We start from the raw sequence: 17,060 nt of genomic DNA on the forward strand, positions 1-17,060 counted from the left end.
GCCCTGTCCAGGTGACAGGCGGTTACTCACAGCACACCTCTGCTTGGCAGGGTATTACACCAACTTCTTGGAAGTCACTTCACCTGTCCAGTACTGCACCTTTGTTGCCCTGCTGCCAGCCTACACCACGGTGCAGTTATACAGCTCCAGCCTACACCTGAGGAACAACAGCTCCAATAGTGCCAGCAGCAGAAAGAGCAGCAGCAGCAGCCTTCTCCTCAACCACATGTCAGTCCACGGGGCAGAAAGCTCGGACACAAAGCTTCACCGCCAAGGCGGCCAACACAGATCTTTGGGCAGAGGACCAGCTCCATCGGTATGTGCGAGCACGGGTGTATCAGGAGGCTCAGGATTTCACAGCAGGTTGTTGTAACATCTGCAGCCTCCTGGAATCAGACCTCTGCTGCAGTGGACAGCAGGTGAGCACACATGTTAGTAGCTGTAAAGGTGGCTATAATTGGTGGGCAGCAGATAAACCTCAATTAATAATATTAACATATATAACATGTATAATTAATCAATCGGGGATCAATTGATTTTTTTCTAGTCAGAGATATTAAGGAGCTGGAGTCAAGGCTGATGGATGGATTTATAATACAGATAGGCCACCATCTCATTCATTCTCACAAAAGGTTTGAGGGACTGAAAAGTTTCTTTCCATTCCAATGCATTAACTGGATCACAGCAGTAACTACACTTCAGAAAGACGTCATTGGCTGTAAAGTGCTTTGGGACATGCTGAGGTCATGGGGGGCATTGTCAGAGGTGGATTTGCAATGAAACACACCGTGCCTAGGCACAGGGCCCCGACTAATGGGGGAGCCCTTGTTTGTGGGCATCAATCAGAGCATTATAACACTGCACTTGCTGACAAATAGGTGAAAGTCCGCCGAATACCATCCACCACATAGAACATTACAGCGCAGTCCAGGCCCTTCGGCCCTCGATGTTGCACCGAGATGTGAAACCACTCTAAAGCCCATCTACACTATTCCCTTATCATCCATATGTCTATCCAATGACCATTTGAATACACTTAGTGTTGGCGAGTCCACTACTGTTGCAGGCAGGGCATTCCACGCCCTTACTACTCTCTGAGTAAAGAACCTACCTCTGACATCTGTCCTATATCTATCTCCCCTCAATTTAAAGCTATGTCCCCTCGTGCTAGAAATCACCATCCGAGGAAAAAGGCTCTCACTGTCCACCCTATCCAATCCTCTGATCATCTTGTATGCCTCAATTAAGTCACCTCTTAACCTTCTTCTCTCTAACGAAAATAGCCTCAAGTCCCTCAGCCTTTCCTCATAAGATCTTCCCTCCATACCAGGCAACATCCTGGTAAATCTCCTCTGCACCCTTTCCAATGCTTCCACATCCTTCTAATCGCGGGCAATGGTCGAGAAGCTCTGGCTCACCTTGAGTACTCAAGATTTTCTGGAGGTGCTGGTCACGGATAATGGCAGCTCCTTCACGAGCGAAGAGTTCAGACAATTCATGAAGGCCAAAGATGTGCGATATATCTGCACAGCCCCGTATCACCCTTCCCCAAATGTGCTGTCTGAACGGCTGGTGCAAACCTTCAAAAGGGATCTGATGAAGCAGACCACGGGATCCGTGGAAACGCAATTGGCTCGGGACCCGCCTCTGCCTCTCGTTTCCCGATATTGGGGGGGGGGGGGAAAGTACGACTGTGATCCAGACAGACGAATGTGGACCAGACAGTTCCAACCAGGAGATGTGGTTCACGTCCGGAGCTTCGGTGACGCCGATGGGGGATGGTGGTGATGGGGCCAGTCTCGTACCAAGTACGGACGCAAGACCGTACAATGCGGAAGCACCTGGACCACCTCCGAGGTAGGCGGACCGGTATTGCGCCGCGCCCCTCCGGAAGCACCAACTTCCAGCCGGGTCACTTTGACCCATGGGAGGCTCTGGGGCGTCGCCCTCTGAGGTTCCTGATATCGAGATGCGAGAAATCATCGTCTCCGACATAGAGACCGATGTGCGAGCGATTTCCGACGGCGACGTGGTTGAGGATCAATCAGTAGTGGTAGTATCCCCGCCCCCCCCCCCCCACCTCCCAGAAAATGGCGTACCCTAACACGCTACACCCCTCCGACTCGGCCTTGTCGTGTTAATCACTCTGGGGTAACATGGAGTGCAACTGGATGCAGTTGTACTTGAAAGTAGACTTCAAACTTTGATGATACGCTTTATTGAACTTGTTGCACAGTGCACACAATTCACTGTGGGTTTGACACTCTACTAATCTAAGCGTGCTTGCTATAACTAACTGGACCAGGCTAGCTCTGATCCACGTGTAGAAGGTGCTGACTGATATATGCACCCTGACTGTCACTACAGTTGTCACCAGTGGAAAGATGCAGAGTGCTGATGCCTCGTGTGTTTTATAGTGGGAAAACCACCTTCTAGTTTTCTGCCTGGTGATTGGTTGTGTTCTGTCCTGTGTGTTGATTGGCTGTACTGGGTGTCTGTCACTGCCTGTCTGTATCTCATTATGTGCATGAGTGCATATCATGACAGGCCTCGCAGCCACAGCAAGCGCAGCCGCGGGTGAAGAAGAGCAGGCAGCCTCCAGCTCCACCTTCTGTAGGTGGGCCTACGGACGTGGTGGGGGTGGATGTTGCAATCCTCATGAAACCCATGGGGATGAATTGATTAATTTCCCCGTGAGCCTTGTGGTGTACGAGCTTCCCCGCTGGTGGGTGGAGACCCCTCAGTGGGATATTGGATTTGAGCCACAAAAGTGGCCGGGACTTGAATTGTATGTGGTTTACTTTGACAATAAACCTTTTTGTTACTCGCTCTGACCAAACTCCTCTGCGACCGCTAAAAAAACCCAAACAGAAGTAAAAGCAGAGTCAATACGGGAAGCAGTAACCAGAACATTTCCCCTCTACACCCCCTCAGGTGATCTAAACTAGTCCAGGAGGTCAAATCAACCAAGTATGCTTTTCCGCCAGAGAAGGAGCAATTTCAAAGCTCAAGGTCGAGGAGATATCATGGTCCAGTGAGGCATTGACTGCAGGGGCGCCAACATTTAATTCAACACAGTTCAGTAACGATTTTTGTCTGTTCAGATGCAAATATCAATGTGAAATCGCAGTACGTTTAAAAATCTGCATCTTCCGCAAGGTTTTCCATTAATGTTTTAAAATGTTGTTTAAAGAAATGTCACAGTGATCTGTACCAAATGCAGCAATAAAAAGCTAACTTGGAAATAATACAAAGAATATGCCTCTCCTTACCATATAATTAGAGTAGCAATTAGATAACCATTTTTTTTCCTATGAGATTTTGAGTGGGTATGAAACATCTGAGCTGATAATTGTAGCAATCGAGCCACATTTGTCTACATAGCAACAGTCATTGTCTTTCAGAAAGACTTGGTTGGGTGTGAGGTGCGCTCGGTTGCTACATAACTCTCCAAGTCTTCAATTAACCAGAGCTCCGAAAAACTAAATATACTTGCTGGCTAAAAGTATTCATGTCCTGCAGCATGTGCCTGAGCTACAAATGCCAGCTCACCAGTTGCACACAAAATTGGAAATCTGGTCGTTTGCTGAGATTGCTGATGAAGAACAAAGAGAAGTGCAGCACAGGGACAGGCTCGTCGGCCCTCCAAACCTGTGCCGATCATGACGCCCTAACTAAGGCTTCTATAAAAGTTACAATTGTGTGCCGTGATTTTGCACTCCCGGCAAACGGTGGACACTGGCACAAAAATGTCGCGAGACTCGGAAAACGGGAATCTCGCTGGCGAGATCTAATTTTCCGATATTCCCCGCACCCCCGGTGGTGACGTAATGGGGCTTCCGCCCAGGAAGGTTGGGAACTTTATTTCGATACATTTAAATATAATTAGCGGGTTTCACCGCCGTATTGCTCCTCCCACATTTGGAATTCGCTCTTCACCGACGTGATGTCCCATCGGCGAGGTTTGCAACTGCTTTTCAAAAATGGGGACCGGGTGATGGGAACCTGCCGCGGGAGGCTGCACAGGTTGGTGCAGCCCCCCGGGGGGGCGGGGAGAGGGACGTGCCTGGGCAGTATCCTGGCATTGCCCTAGGGCACTGTCAGGGAGGGCCCTCTGTGGAGCTCCATTTTGGGGTGGTTCGCCTTATCGGTTGTGGGTGGGGGTTCCACTTGTGCATGTGGGTGCAGAGCATGGAATATTCCACCAGTGGAGGTTTTTTGGGGTGTTTTACAGATAAAATGAGATTTCCTTGTGATAGCTTCCCTCCCTCACGATGATTTTCCCAGACTCCTCCCCCCATCTCTTACTATCTCTCTCTTCCTTTAAGACTCTCCTGAAAACCTACCTCTCAAATTCTCCCGAAATGCACGTTGCCGGGGGATGTTATTTAAGTCCCTTCGTGCCCTGCCTCAAGCACTCGATTATCACTGAATTGTTGCCATCAGCTGCTCCTGCAGTTGCAAAGCAAGAATTGCACAAACTCTTCCAGTGTTTGTCCGTGTGCCAAATGCTTCACACCTGCCTGGCCCCTTGTAGCCGATCTGGTGCCGGGGAATTGTGGGACCCTCCCTTCCTACCAGCCAATGCCCCTGTGCATCGCGTGTTGCCCCACCGAATCGTTAAAAAAAAAACAGGTACTGGAAACAAAATGTTTCGAACAACCGAGAGAAGTGGTGGTCATTTCCCCACAGTGCAGCAATAGCGGTGGGGATAGCTGGGGGCGGTGGTGGAGGAAAGCAGGGGTGGGGGGGGCTTTGATTTGGTAGCAATGTTCAGATTCTCTATCAAAACAAATCTCATCAATTTGTTGCAATTCCATGGAGCTGAGGGCACAGTGTTCTCTGTGATAATCATGCTGCCGGTTCTATGCGGACACTGGCACAGAGAGAACATAACAGCTGCACTTGTATGTGTGTCTTCGCTCATCTGAACTCCAGTAAACAACCAGCCTCGGTCAAAGACAGCCACTGTGATAAAGCAGCCCTCCAGGATGTGGGATTATAGTGTCTCACTCAGCTTTACACAACTGATGATGTTAATTTATGTAATCCGGCAGCAATGTATTTTGCCACATCCCTCGGTGTCTCTCAATCTGCGTTAATTAAATGCTTTAATTTTCCCAAACACTTGACTCCTTCCCATACAGGGCAAGAGTTGAAGTCCGCTACCTGTCTGACCTCTGCGCCTCATCCGTCCGCAGCTAGATAGAATCATAGAATTTTAGAGTGCAGAAGGAGGCTAGTCGGCCCATCGGGTCTGCACCGGCCCTTGAAAAGAGCACCCCACCCACGCCCACACCATCACTCTACCCCCGTAACCCAGTAACCCCACCCAACCTTTTTGGACACTAAGGGGCAATTTACCATGGCCAATTCACCTAACCTGCACATCTTTGGACTGTGGGAGGAAACCGGACCACCTGGAGGAAACCCACGCAGATAGGCCCATCTATCTCAGACTGGAAAAACAATGAACATTATTGGACAATGAACATGATGGTGAGCATCATGTTACTGAAGCAAATATTGTACACACTCAGAAGACTTATTGGTGTGTAAAAGATGTTAACCTCTGTATATGCTGCAGTGAAGAGGTCTAGTGGCACAGTAGTAGTGTCCCTACCTCTAGGCTAGAAGCTTGGTTCAAGTCCCCCTTCTAGGTCTTGGTGACCATGGAAAGTGCTTTCAATACAGAGCTTAATAGGTTGATTTTCAGTCTAGAAATCCTTTCAAGATGGCAGTAAGAGTGGAAGAGTTTCCTGGTCAATCATACTGCAGAAGGCAACAGCAAAATACTGCGGAACTTTGGCAAGCGTAATCATGGATGAAGTTGAAGGTCACCAGGAGGAGGAGCTATGTTTCAGTGGGTGGGATTTTCCATGCAAACTGCCACGAGGCAACGGAGAAGTCCCGTGATTGGTCGGTGGCGGGATCTTCCGGTCCCCCCATTGTCAGTGGGCTTTCCCGTTAAATGCACCCCTCGCCGTCGGGAAATCCATGGCACAAGTGCTCCGTCGGAGGGACCAGAAAATCCCGCCGGCATGAACTTCCGGAACGTTCGGGCCAGTGTTACTCGCCTTCCTGATATTTTATTACCAACCATTTCAAAAATAAGAGAATAAGGCTAAATAGCTTCTATCCCATTTATAATAATTTTTATTATTGTCACAAGTAGGCTTACATTAACATTGCAATTAAGTTACTGTGAAAATCCCCTAGTCGCCACACTCCGGCGCCTGTTCGGGTACACAGAGGGAGAATTCAGAATGTCCAAATGGCCTAACAAGCTGTCTTTCGGGACTTGTGGGAGGAAACCGGAGCACCCGGAGGAAACCCACACAGACACGGGGAGAACGTGCAGACTCCGCACAGTGACCCAAGCCGGGAATTGAACCTGAGACCCTGGCGCTGTGAAGCAACCGTGCTAGCCACTGCGTTATTCTATTTTGTTGCAATGTGTTCCCATCCTATTGAATTGAACTTGGCATTTAATTCCATTTGATTTTAGTTTGGGGAGGTCCAATCATAAACAGTGCAAAAACAAAGGTTATTGCATACAAAACTAGCTTTAAATTCAGACTCTTGTCACCAAATAGTGCAAGAGCAGGATTGATGCCCATCCTTAACTTTGCTTGATTATTATTGTTTTGCAAATTGTACAACATCGTGAAGATCAATTACAGTCAAACCTTATTAAGATCAGCTGCTCTCCTGATTGATTGATGAAGATCTCATTCCATCAAGGTTTAAATTACAAGTTTGAATTTTAATTTTGATCCATGACCATATCACTGAGGCAATCTATTGATAACTAGGCTAGCAAACATATTTTGTATGAATAATAATATCACGAGCATCCTAAGATCTTGTTAATTGCATCAAATAACTCACAGAGGACCTCACAGAGATGTTACAATAACAAATAAGCTTCCTGGAATTTACGCACTTGGCAAAGAAACAAAATGGACACCCAGCCAATGGGAGACAGGGCAGGTGCTTGAAAGCTGGTCAAAGAGGTGGGATTTAAGGAAGGGTGATAAGGGAGCAACGAGAGGAGAGTTTTCCTTTTCCTATGAAAGAGATTCTTCAATGTGGGGCCCAGTTTGCAGAAGGTAAGGTTGTCAGCAGTAAGGCAAAGAGAGGAGGAAGTGACAAGGGCTGAGGAACGGGGAGATCAGGCAGTGGGAGAACTGGAGGAAGTGACAAAGATAGGAAAGGGCGAGGTCATGCAGGGCTTTGAACACAAGGATGAGGATGTTAAACCTCAAAATGTCAGGGTGGAGAGGCTGAAGGGTTATTAGCAGTCACTGCTCTTGCGATGGAGTGAGAAAGATGAGGTGTGTGTGGGGGGGGGGGGGGGGGGGGTGCTGTTTTGTGGTATGCTCGATTTCAGGAAGCCTTAAGAACATGATTCCAGGCCAAGAAGGGCCGGATCAGGAGGAGAACTGGGCCGGGATCACTTCTTTCCCTGGATTTCCAGACAGCTTGAACATGCTCCCTTTAGTGGAATCCTCCTCATCTTCAGATCCAACGGAGGAGCCTTTAATGAGCAAAAATACAGGAGTATCTTCTGGATGAATGAAGAGGGCACTTTGAACCTTCCTGGAAATCTATTTTTGTCTGGCCTTTTGGATCTTCAAAGGGAAATCCCCTTCAGTTTTCTGGGGCCTACAAGATGTTGAACATTGCTCACCATCAATGCAAAATAAATTCTGTAAAATTTAAAGCATTAAACTGCGTTGGCGTATTTACACGGCGCGAATCAAATGCAACAAAACGGGCCATGCATATAAATGGGTGAAGAAGTTGACGAGGAAATTGCCTCAGGAAATCTGCGCATTTCCCTCAGAGAGACAGAGGGTGGGGGGGATACTTTGTGACTTTGAGTGAATGAGGTTGACTCCTCTGACAGATGTCCTGCAGTTATGTTCAGACCACGCAGCTTCCTCGGGACCTCTGCACCAACCGGACTCTTTCAGATGATTGGCACCGTCTGAATTTGAGTTTGACATGGGTCCCAGAGGGAATGAATGACCCATTATGAAACGATATTAAAATACTCTTTTAAGCTCTGAAACTTATGCTTTGTGACACAGGGAGACAAATTCTCAATGCATAACAATCTTCGATTGAAGTTGATGAAAACGGGCTGATATTCATTGAACCAAAGTCCGAAAAAAATGTTTTCATGTTACACTCATTTTAATTAGAACAGATCAAGTGTACTGAGTTCTGCCACTGATTCTCCAGTCCTGTAGTGGGAGGTTCTGAACCATGGATGTAGGCCGTGCAACCTTTAACCCTTGATGCACAGCTGCTGATAGGCCCTGTTACATGCAAACATACACAATAGGAACAGAAGTAGGCCACTCGGCCCCTCGAGCCTGCTCTGCTATTCAGTAAGATCACGGGCAATCTGTGTTCAGTTCCACATTCCCCATCTCACCCCGATAACCTTTGGTTCCCTCGCCCAACAAGAATCAATCTGCCTCAGCCTTAAAAATATTCAATGACCCGCCTCCACCGTCTTCTATGGTAGAAAGTTCCAAAATCGCACAATCCTCAGAGAGGAAATGTTGGATATGTTTCCCTTTCCCCCTCCTTTTCTCGCCCCCTCCCTCTCTCTCCCACTCCATCGTGCCACCTCTTTTTCACTCCCTCTCCCCTACCCTCCTCCACTTTACCCTCACTCTCTCCCACCTCTCCTCCTCTATTTACACTCTTTAGCCCTCCCTCTTCCCTCTCTCTATCTTTCCCATCCGTCATCCTTTCTCTTTCTACCTCTCCACTAATCTCTCACTCTCTCTCTGTACACCTACCCCTCCACTACCCTCTCTCTCTCCTTCATCCCCTAACCTCTGTCTCTCTCCTTCTGTCTTCCCTGTCTCCTTCGCTCCTCCCCCTCTCCCTGTTTCCCAATCTCCCTCGCTCTCCAGTATCTCTCTTTCTCTAGCTCACCCTTTTTCTTCCTTTCTCACCGTGTCTTCCTTTTCTCCTCTCCCCTTCCTGTCCCTCCCTCTTACTCCCATTTCCCCCTGCCCTCTCTCTCCCCATTAACTCTCTCTTTCCTCCATCTCCTTAAACTCTCACCCTGTCTCCCTTTCCATTCACCTCACCCCACCACCTCTCTCTCCCCTTCTCCCTTTCCCCGTCCTCCTTTCCCTCCCTCCCTCAACCTCTTCCACTCCCCACTTTCTCCTTCTCCCTCCCCATCCTTCCTTTCCTCTTCCCCATCTCTCTCCCCTCCCCACCACCCTCTCCCTGCTTTCCCCTACACCCTGTCCCCATCCCGTCTCTCTCACTCCTCGTCCTCTCTACCCCTCTCTCTAACCCTCCACTCTCCCAACCCTTCCCTTCTCTTTCTCACTCTCTGCCCTCTCTCACCCTTACTCCTCCCCTCCCCCACATCCCCTCTCCTCCTACCACCCTCCCCACTTCCCCCTCTCTCCCCATTTCCATCTCAATCCTTCCCCCATCTCTCTCCTCATCCCTCGTCCCTCTCTGTCCTCTCTTTCTCTCTCTCTCCAATCCCCTATCCACTTTGTCCCTATGTTTGCACTCCCCCTATCTCCTCTTCTCCTTCATTGCTCCCTCTTTCTCCCCCTCTTTCTCTCTCCCCATATCCTTCCTCTCTCTGCCTCTCTCTCATCTTTCTTTCTCATTTCCCTCTCCCAACCTCTTTCTCTCTCTCTTTTCCTCCTCCTGTCTCTCTTCCCCTCTTTCTCTCTCACTTCTTCTCTCTATCTTACCCTCTTTGACCTGCCCCCTCTCTTTATATCTCCCCCCTCACACTCTCTCACCCCCTCCCTTCCTCTCGCTCTCTCCCTCTATGTCTCTCTCCCTCGAGCACAACTCTTTACTACAGAGCTCAGGTATAGATAAGACTTTTTCTCAAAGTTGAGATTCTTCCGAAAAAGGGGCAGTTTGATAAATCTCAGGAGAGTTCCGATGGCGGAATGTAGGTGGAGGTCGCACGTTGGGTGGCTCCTGCTAGAACCTCTGGTTTTTGGACTTTTATGCCCGTTTTCAGGGGTATTTTGCGGATGGGTTGGTGTGGGAAGTCATAAGGAAAACAAGGAATGTCGAAGCCGCAGAAGGAGGGCGTTGGAACGAAGAGGGCGAGCTAAAACCACCAGCGAGTGAAGCTGTGAGTCCGGCAGGAAGAAGGATGGTGGGGGCCGGGTGGTCAGGTGGGGCCTCTCCCCTCACAGTGAAAACTCTGACCGAGGTGATGCCGGTGGAGTTTGAGAGGCTATTTGCCAAGCATATAGGATCATCAGACATAGGAGCACAATTAGGCCACTTGGCCCATTGAGTCTGCTTCGCAGGTGCTTCGGAGGTAGATGATGGCTGCGCTGAAAGAGTGGGTGGAGGAGGTGAATGCCCCGATAAAGGCGGCAGTGATGGAGACGTTGGTCGAGCTGGGGGAACAAGGAGTGAAGTTGAAGGGGGTGGAGGAGGCTCTGTCGGAGCACAGCGACCAGTTCACCTCGATGGGAGCGAGGCCGACTGAGTAAGGTGTTTGCGGAGTTGATGGGGGAGGGGGAAGAATCCGCCTGCTATGGGTTGGACAGGGCACATTGGTCGCGCAGGCCGAAGCCTAAAGCGAATGAGCCACCAAGGGCAGTTCTAGTCTGCTTTCACAGACTCCACAAGAGGAGAAGGTTTTGGGCTGGGTGAAGTAGACGAGATGTGAAGTGGGAAGGCGTTGGTATACGAATGTACCAAGACCTGACAGCAGAGCTGGTGAGGAGGCGGGTGACCTTTGGATGGGTGAAGGTGACATTGTACAGCAGCGGAGTGAGGTTCGGAGTGGTTGACCCAGTGAAGATGAGAGTGACTCACAATTTGAGGGATTTTTATTTTGAGATGACGGAGGCGTTCAGTGAGGCTGAAGGACTGGGACTGAACTGAGCGTTGGGATTTGGAAATGGTTGCTGGGGACGGGGATTGTGTTTTTCTTATTGAGGCTTTCTATTTGATTGGGGTTTTGTTTCTGTCTCTGGAACGGGGGGTTTGTTTACATGTGTTCTGGGTTTTGTTTTTCTTTTTTCCTTATGGGTGCGGTTCTGTATTGTTTCTTGGTTTAAGGGATCTGGGTCTTTGGGCACATGGGGCGGGTTACTGACATGAGGCGGGTTACTGAGGAAGGGGGGCTCTGGCGGGGAATGCCGCACGAGGAGTGGTTGGCTGGTGAAGGGAGCATGGTGGGGGGAGGGGCCGTGGTCATTGGAGCGGAGGGTAATTTGCATTACATCAGGGTACACGGCATGTCCCCCCCTTCTGTTTGCATTGGTCATAGAGCCCTTGGCTATTTTGCTGAGGAGCTTGGGGTTGTGGAAGTGATAGTGAGGGATGGGGAGGGGGTGGATGGCACATAGGGGGCGGGATTCTCCAAAATCCCGGCCAAGTGTTGACGCCGGAGTAAACACGGGAGTGCTGCGCGCCGGCGTCAACGGGCCTCCTGACCCTCAGGGGGCCAGCACGGTGTCGGAATGCTGCGCGCTGTTCTGGCACCGAAAGGCGGCCCTGCACTGCCAGCGCGGGTCCGTGCATGCACATGGTGGACGACTCCACACCGGCGCATGGTGGCGATTTCCGCACCGGCGCATGTGCGTGGTGGCCATTTCCGCTAAGGCACCAAGCAACATGGCGGAGCCCTTCAGCGGGCCTGCGCGGTAGGAGGTAGGCCTCCTCCAGATCGCGAACACCATGGAGGCCCCCCCCCGGAGTCTGTGTCCCCCCCCCCCCCCACCCGGACGGCCACCGCGGCCACGGGTCGAGCTCCCGCCGGATGGTACCAGGTTGGAGCCACGCCAGCGGGACTCGGCGGGAATTCGGCCGGTCGACCGCGGAGAATCGCCAGGGGGGCCTCTTTCAGCGGTCCCCGGCCAGCGCCACAGGGACCGCGCGGGCGTGATTGGCGCCGATTCTCCGGTCGCCGGAGAATTGCGTCCTGGCGTCAGAGCGGCATGGCGAGAATTTCCCGCGTCACCGGTGATTCTCCGACCCGGCGCGGGCTCGGAGAATCCAGGCCCGGGTGTCCTTACATGCAGATGACTTGTTCCTCTATATTTCAGAGCAAAGCTCCTCAGTGGGGAACATAATGGGGTTGCTTCAGAGATTTGAGACTTTTTCAGGGTACAAATTGAATTCAGGGAGAAGTGAGTACTTTGTGGCCCCACCTCTGGGAATGGGAGCAGGGGCTGGGGGGGGGTGCTGCCATTTCACTGGCGGTGTCTCACTTTCGATATTGGGGGGGTGCAGGTGGCCCGGGATTGGATGGGGCTTCGGAGGTTTAATTTCTCCAGTTTGCTGGTGTGGGTGAAGGTTGATTTGCTGAGATGGGACAATCTCCCTCTATCGTTGGTGGGCCAGGTACAGGCAGTGAAGATGAATGTGTTGCCACAATTCTGCTTCTTGTTTCAATACCTGCCTGCCTTTGTGCCCAAGGCTTTTTTCAGGGGGATGGACAGTCGGATCTCCTCATTTGTTTGGGAGGGGAAGGTATCTGGAATTAGGAGTGTGATACTGCAGAGGGGACGGCCGGCAGGGGGGTTAGGCCTCCCAAATTTGATGCACTATTATTGTGAGACAAATGCTGAGAAGATTCAGGGAGGGGGGTGCTGTGTGGGTGAGGATGAAGACGGGTTCTTACAGGGGGTGGGGTTTGGGGATGCTGGCAACAGCACCGCTCCCGATAGCCCCAGAGAAGTATTCAGTGAGTCCGCTGGTGGTGACCATGTTGAAGATCTGGAGGCAGTTTAGGCAACATTCTAGGTTGGGAGCTGGGCCGGGAGGGATGCCGATTAGGGGGTAACCATGGGTTCGAGCCGGGGGAGATGGATGCAACGTTCCGGGGATGGGAAGAGCGGGGGATTAAGGAAATGAAGGATCTGTTTCTGGAAGGACGGTTTGCGGGTTTGGAGAAGTTGGGCGAGAAATTTGGGCTGGCGCGGAACTCAGGTTTCAGGTATATGCAGGTGCGGGACCTTGGCGACGGTCTTTCCCTCCTTCCCGATCGTGCCTGCCTCCTCTTTGTTGGAGGCGGTGCTGTCGGGGAGAGGGAGGGTCGTCTCTGCTATTTACGGGAGGATTTTGGAGGAGGATGGGGTGCCCATGGAGAGGGTTACGGTGGAGTGGGAGGAAGAGTTAGAGGTGGTGCTGGAGGAGGGATTGCGGTATGAGGTGCTGCGGAGGGTAAACGCCTCGACCTCATGTGTGAGGCTGAGGCCATTACAGCTGAAGGTGGTGTACATGGCGCACCTTACAAAGTCTTGGATGAGCTGGCTGTTCGAGGGGGTGGAGGATGTCGGTGAGCGATGTGGGAGGGGCCCTGCGATCCATGTTCATTTGCTTTGGTCCTGCCCGATGTTGGAAAGGTTTTGGAGAACGGTGTTCAGCACCATCTCGGAGTTTCACACGTGGAGGTGGAGCTCGGTCCCCTCGAAGCCATTTGCGGTGTGTCAGACCGGTCGGAGCTGCAGGCGGGGTGCGGAGGCAGATGTTTTAGCCTTCGTCTCGCTGATTGACCATCGGCGGGTCTTGTTGAAGCGGAGGTCGGTCTCTCCACCCTGTGTCTCGGCGTGGCGGGGGGACCTGCTGGAGTTTCCGACCCTGGAAAAGGTGAAATTTGCTCGAAGGGGGGGGGGGGTGAGTGATGGATTCTACAAATGTTGGGTTTGTTTATTATGCACTATCGGGAGTTGGTTACCGTTGACTGTTGAGGGAGGGGGTTGGGGGGCAGCGTTGGCAGGCTGGGGGATTTTGTGGGGTTGTTGCGAACTGTAAAACTGTTGAAAATTTGTTGAATAAAAATACTTTCAGAGAAAAAAATTAATGACGCTCAACACGTATTCTTAAATTGTAAGGATTAGCCTGAAGATGTGATGCCCCTCCGAGATTGGTGAATCTAACACACATTCTGTAAAACTGAATTTGATTTTCCTATGTTTTCTCTGGAGAGCTGTGAGGAGGTCGTGTTGGGTGGTGTTGGGAGGGCCAAGGGTACCGTTATTGACACTGCAGCTGAGACAGACAGAAGCGGTGACAATGTCCTCTGGTACTGACCTGACGCGGGCAAAGGGGACACATGGAGGACACCGATTCGGACAGGGTAAATGTTCACTGGATATTCTGAATCTTGCAAATAGCCTTCAAGAGCTAAATGGAAGCACGTGACAGCTAAATGCTGAGTGCATGACACATCACCCATGCACCCAATGTTTACCCAGGAAAGCAAAATTCTCTTTCTGAAAACCATTCCTTGTAGACCGTAATCCAACAACATTCTGGGTGGAATTTTATCTTTTTTTTCCAAAGTGCTGTCTTGGGTGAGAAAAGTGGGCAGGGCCCTCTCCCCCTGGGGACTGTACTTACCTGTGCACCCCAGCGGGTACCGTTCACCAGGCCCCCGGTTGTCCAGACCTGTTGTGAACCCCGCTGATGCGACGTCACACCGGTCAGAGTTTGCGAATTACATTTGATTACATGGTAATGGCGTTCCCAAACTATCCTGCCGGGAACCCCATTGGGTCATTGGGGGGGGCGGGGGGGGGGGCGGCCATTGTCAATGCGAAATTCTGCCTGACATAGAAGCCATTTGGGAACTGCCGTTAGATTCTACCCCGCCACCCCCCACAAATCTCCGGCTTTCCCGCCTGCCAAAAACGGGCACGGAACATCCCCCCTCGGTGTTTCGAGACGTCTCTGATTCTTTCCTCACTCCCGAGGTAGCGATTTCAAATTGACGGATGTTGTCAGTGACTTCCCTAGCACAGGGGAAATATTTCTTTTCTCTCAGCCATATCAAAAAATACAGGTTACATTCCTCCCGAGCTGCTTTGTTCCAGTGTATGGAAAATGCCACTTCAATAGGGCACAATCTGTGTAAATTCTAATGGGTCATGTGATTGTGGAGTGCAAGTTCTATGGAACACCATGAGCATGAAATAATGCACCACGCTGATTTTGATCAGCATTTATAGACTTGCCCAATTGAACTGCTGGAGGCAAAAGACCTGCCAAGTAGCAGCGTGGAGTATAACAGGAAGATTACAGAGCTGGATGAAGGATACTCAGTACGAATGTATCGAAAGAGAAAATGCTGGAAAATCTCAGCAAATCTGGCAGCATCTGTAGGGAGAGAAAAGAGCTCACGTTTCGAGTCCGATGACTCTTTGTCAAAGCTAACAGATAGAATGAAAGATGAGTCATAGCCACAGAAACCCAGGGAAACCGGGTGCTAATGGCCACAGATACCAAGGGGAAAGAGAGCTAATGGCAGTCCCCAAGAGGAGAAAAGATGTGAAAGGTCAAACAGCAGGGAAACTAACATCAGAGGGTGAACTGTAGATGTGGGGGATGGGGAAGGGGGAAGCAAAGAGGAGAAAGATGAAGGAATGGTGGATAAGATTGGGGGGGGGGGGTGGAAACAAATGAATATCCAGTACGAATGAACACCAGATTCGATTTGGTGCCTCTTCCCTGCCCTTCTCAAGTGTGGAAGCTCCAAATAATCTTCCCCAACTGCAAAACTTTCAGTGACCTCAGTGCTGAACCCCAATGACAGGAGATGTGAAATGATCCATTTTCTGCCTCCTCGCTCCCCTCCAACGGTCCCTCTAAGCTGCCAGGTTGCGTGACCATCGAGCAATCCAGATTTCAATGCAACCAACAGGACACGCACAATGAAGAAAAAAATGAGAGGGAACTTTTGTTTTCCCCTTTCTTTCAGGCCCGCCTTTCGATGCTGTGTTCAAATCTGACGAACACCTCACTTTTCAATGGCCAATTCAATTTGCAGCTTCAATTCGGAGGGCTGGGTGCATGACTATCCTGAGGACGGTGCTTTGTCCCAAACAGTTTAAGTCGGAGCTGGCACCAAAGTGTGGTGCCCCTGCAAGAAAGTTGGCACTGCACCGTTTAGCCCTGGCCACGATCCTGAACAGCAGCTCAGTCCAATTTACAAACCTAAATCTCTTCAGTAATTGGAAGACCTCCGCACAAAGGTCCACTGTTGCCATTCACAGCAGCCTTTGGGGAAAACTAAAAGGGTGGCAACATCATGTTTTTGACCTCATTAGGAAAGCACTAATGTGACTCATTATTGGTATCTCGTGCATCAAAGTCACTTTTGCCTCAATATTCTCTCTGAAGAGAGGTGGCATTATCAGTGCCTCGGGGAAGCATCCATTCAAACCACTATTTTTGTTGTATTTATTGTTTTGAAAGTGTCCATATGTGTGATGGAGCATTTTGAACAAGGCATCAACTATAAAAGCACATAATCTAAACGACGGGGTACCATTTTAAAGCCCATAGGATTTTGATGTTATTGGGATTTATGGAATCATTCAGTTAATACAAAAACATGAATTCCTTTGATACTAACAGCCAGCTATGACTTAAATGTTTTAACTCTTTCACGGCATGTGGACCTCGTTCACCCCTGGTGGATTCTTAGGCCATTTTAGAGGTAGTTAAGAGTCAACCATGGGTCTGAAGTCACAAGTGAGTCAGCAGATTTCCTTCCTTAAAGAGCGGTTTTAACGACAACCAACATTATTGGGACTAGGTTTTAATTCCAGGATTTATTATCTGCACTTAAATTCCACCAGATGCCATGGTGGGGTGGGGGTTTGAACCCATATCCCCAGAGCATTAACCTGGGCCTCTGGATTAACCATCATCTCCCCTCCATTGCCCCTGATACTTGATAGAGTTCGGCACTTCTGTCAAACTCTTGATTGAAAGGGAACTACAAATGATTGAGCCCGCCAACAATTACCCTGCTGCGAGGAAGCCCATTAAGAGTTTAGGATTTATACATGCAATTAGCACCATGTCCAATGACCACTTGGAATGTGCGGCTGGGAATCAATAACCTGAGACGTCTCCCGAAGCAAAAAAAAATCAATAAGTATTATGCCAGCCAAATGAAACTAACTGGAACACATGAATGGGCCGTAAAATCCACATAACAATCACCTCGCCAATATGTCACCGAGAAACCACAAATAAAGTTGAGGAGAAGTATCTGATAGTAGCTAATGACGGCA

The 17,060-nt window shown here is 50.1% G+C and overlaps 1 protein-coding gene across 4 annotated transcripts in view; it reads right to left on the reverse strand.

Annotated features, from left to right (window-relative positions):
• Positions 1-17,060, reverse strand: part of aatkb (apoptosis-associated tyrosine kinase b) — a 397,927-nt gene that overhangs the window by 236,910 nt on the left and 143,957 nt on the right. The window contains exon 1 of one of the 4 annotated variants that reach the window (XM_072483627.1): positions 4,347-4,366. The exons of the other annotated variants lie outside the window; for them this stretch is intronic. The gene's annotated coding sequence lies outside the window, so the exon portion shown is untranslated. Of the gene's footprint in view, positions 1-4,346; positions 4,367-17,060 lie in introns of those variants that run through there. 4 annotated transcript variants of the gene reach the window in all.

The sequence above is a fragment of the Scyliorhinus torazame genome, chromosome 18 (assembly GCF_047496885.1).
Source record: "Scyliorhinus torazame isolate Kashiwa2021f chromosome 18, sScyTor2.1, whole genome shotgun sequence".
Classification (NCBI taxonomy): domain Eukaryota; kingdom Metazoa; phylum Chordata; class Chondrichthyes; order Carcharhiniformes; family Scyliorhinidae; genus Scyliorhinus; species Scyliorhinus torazame.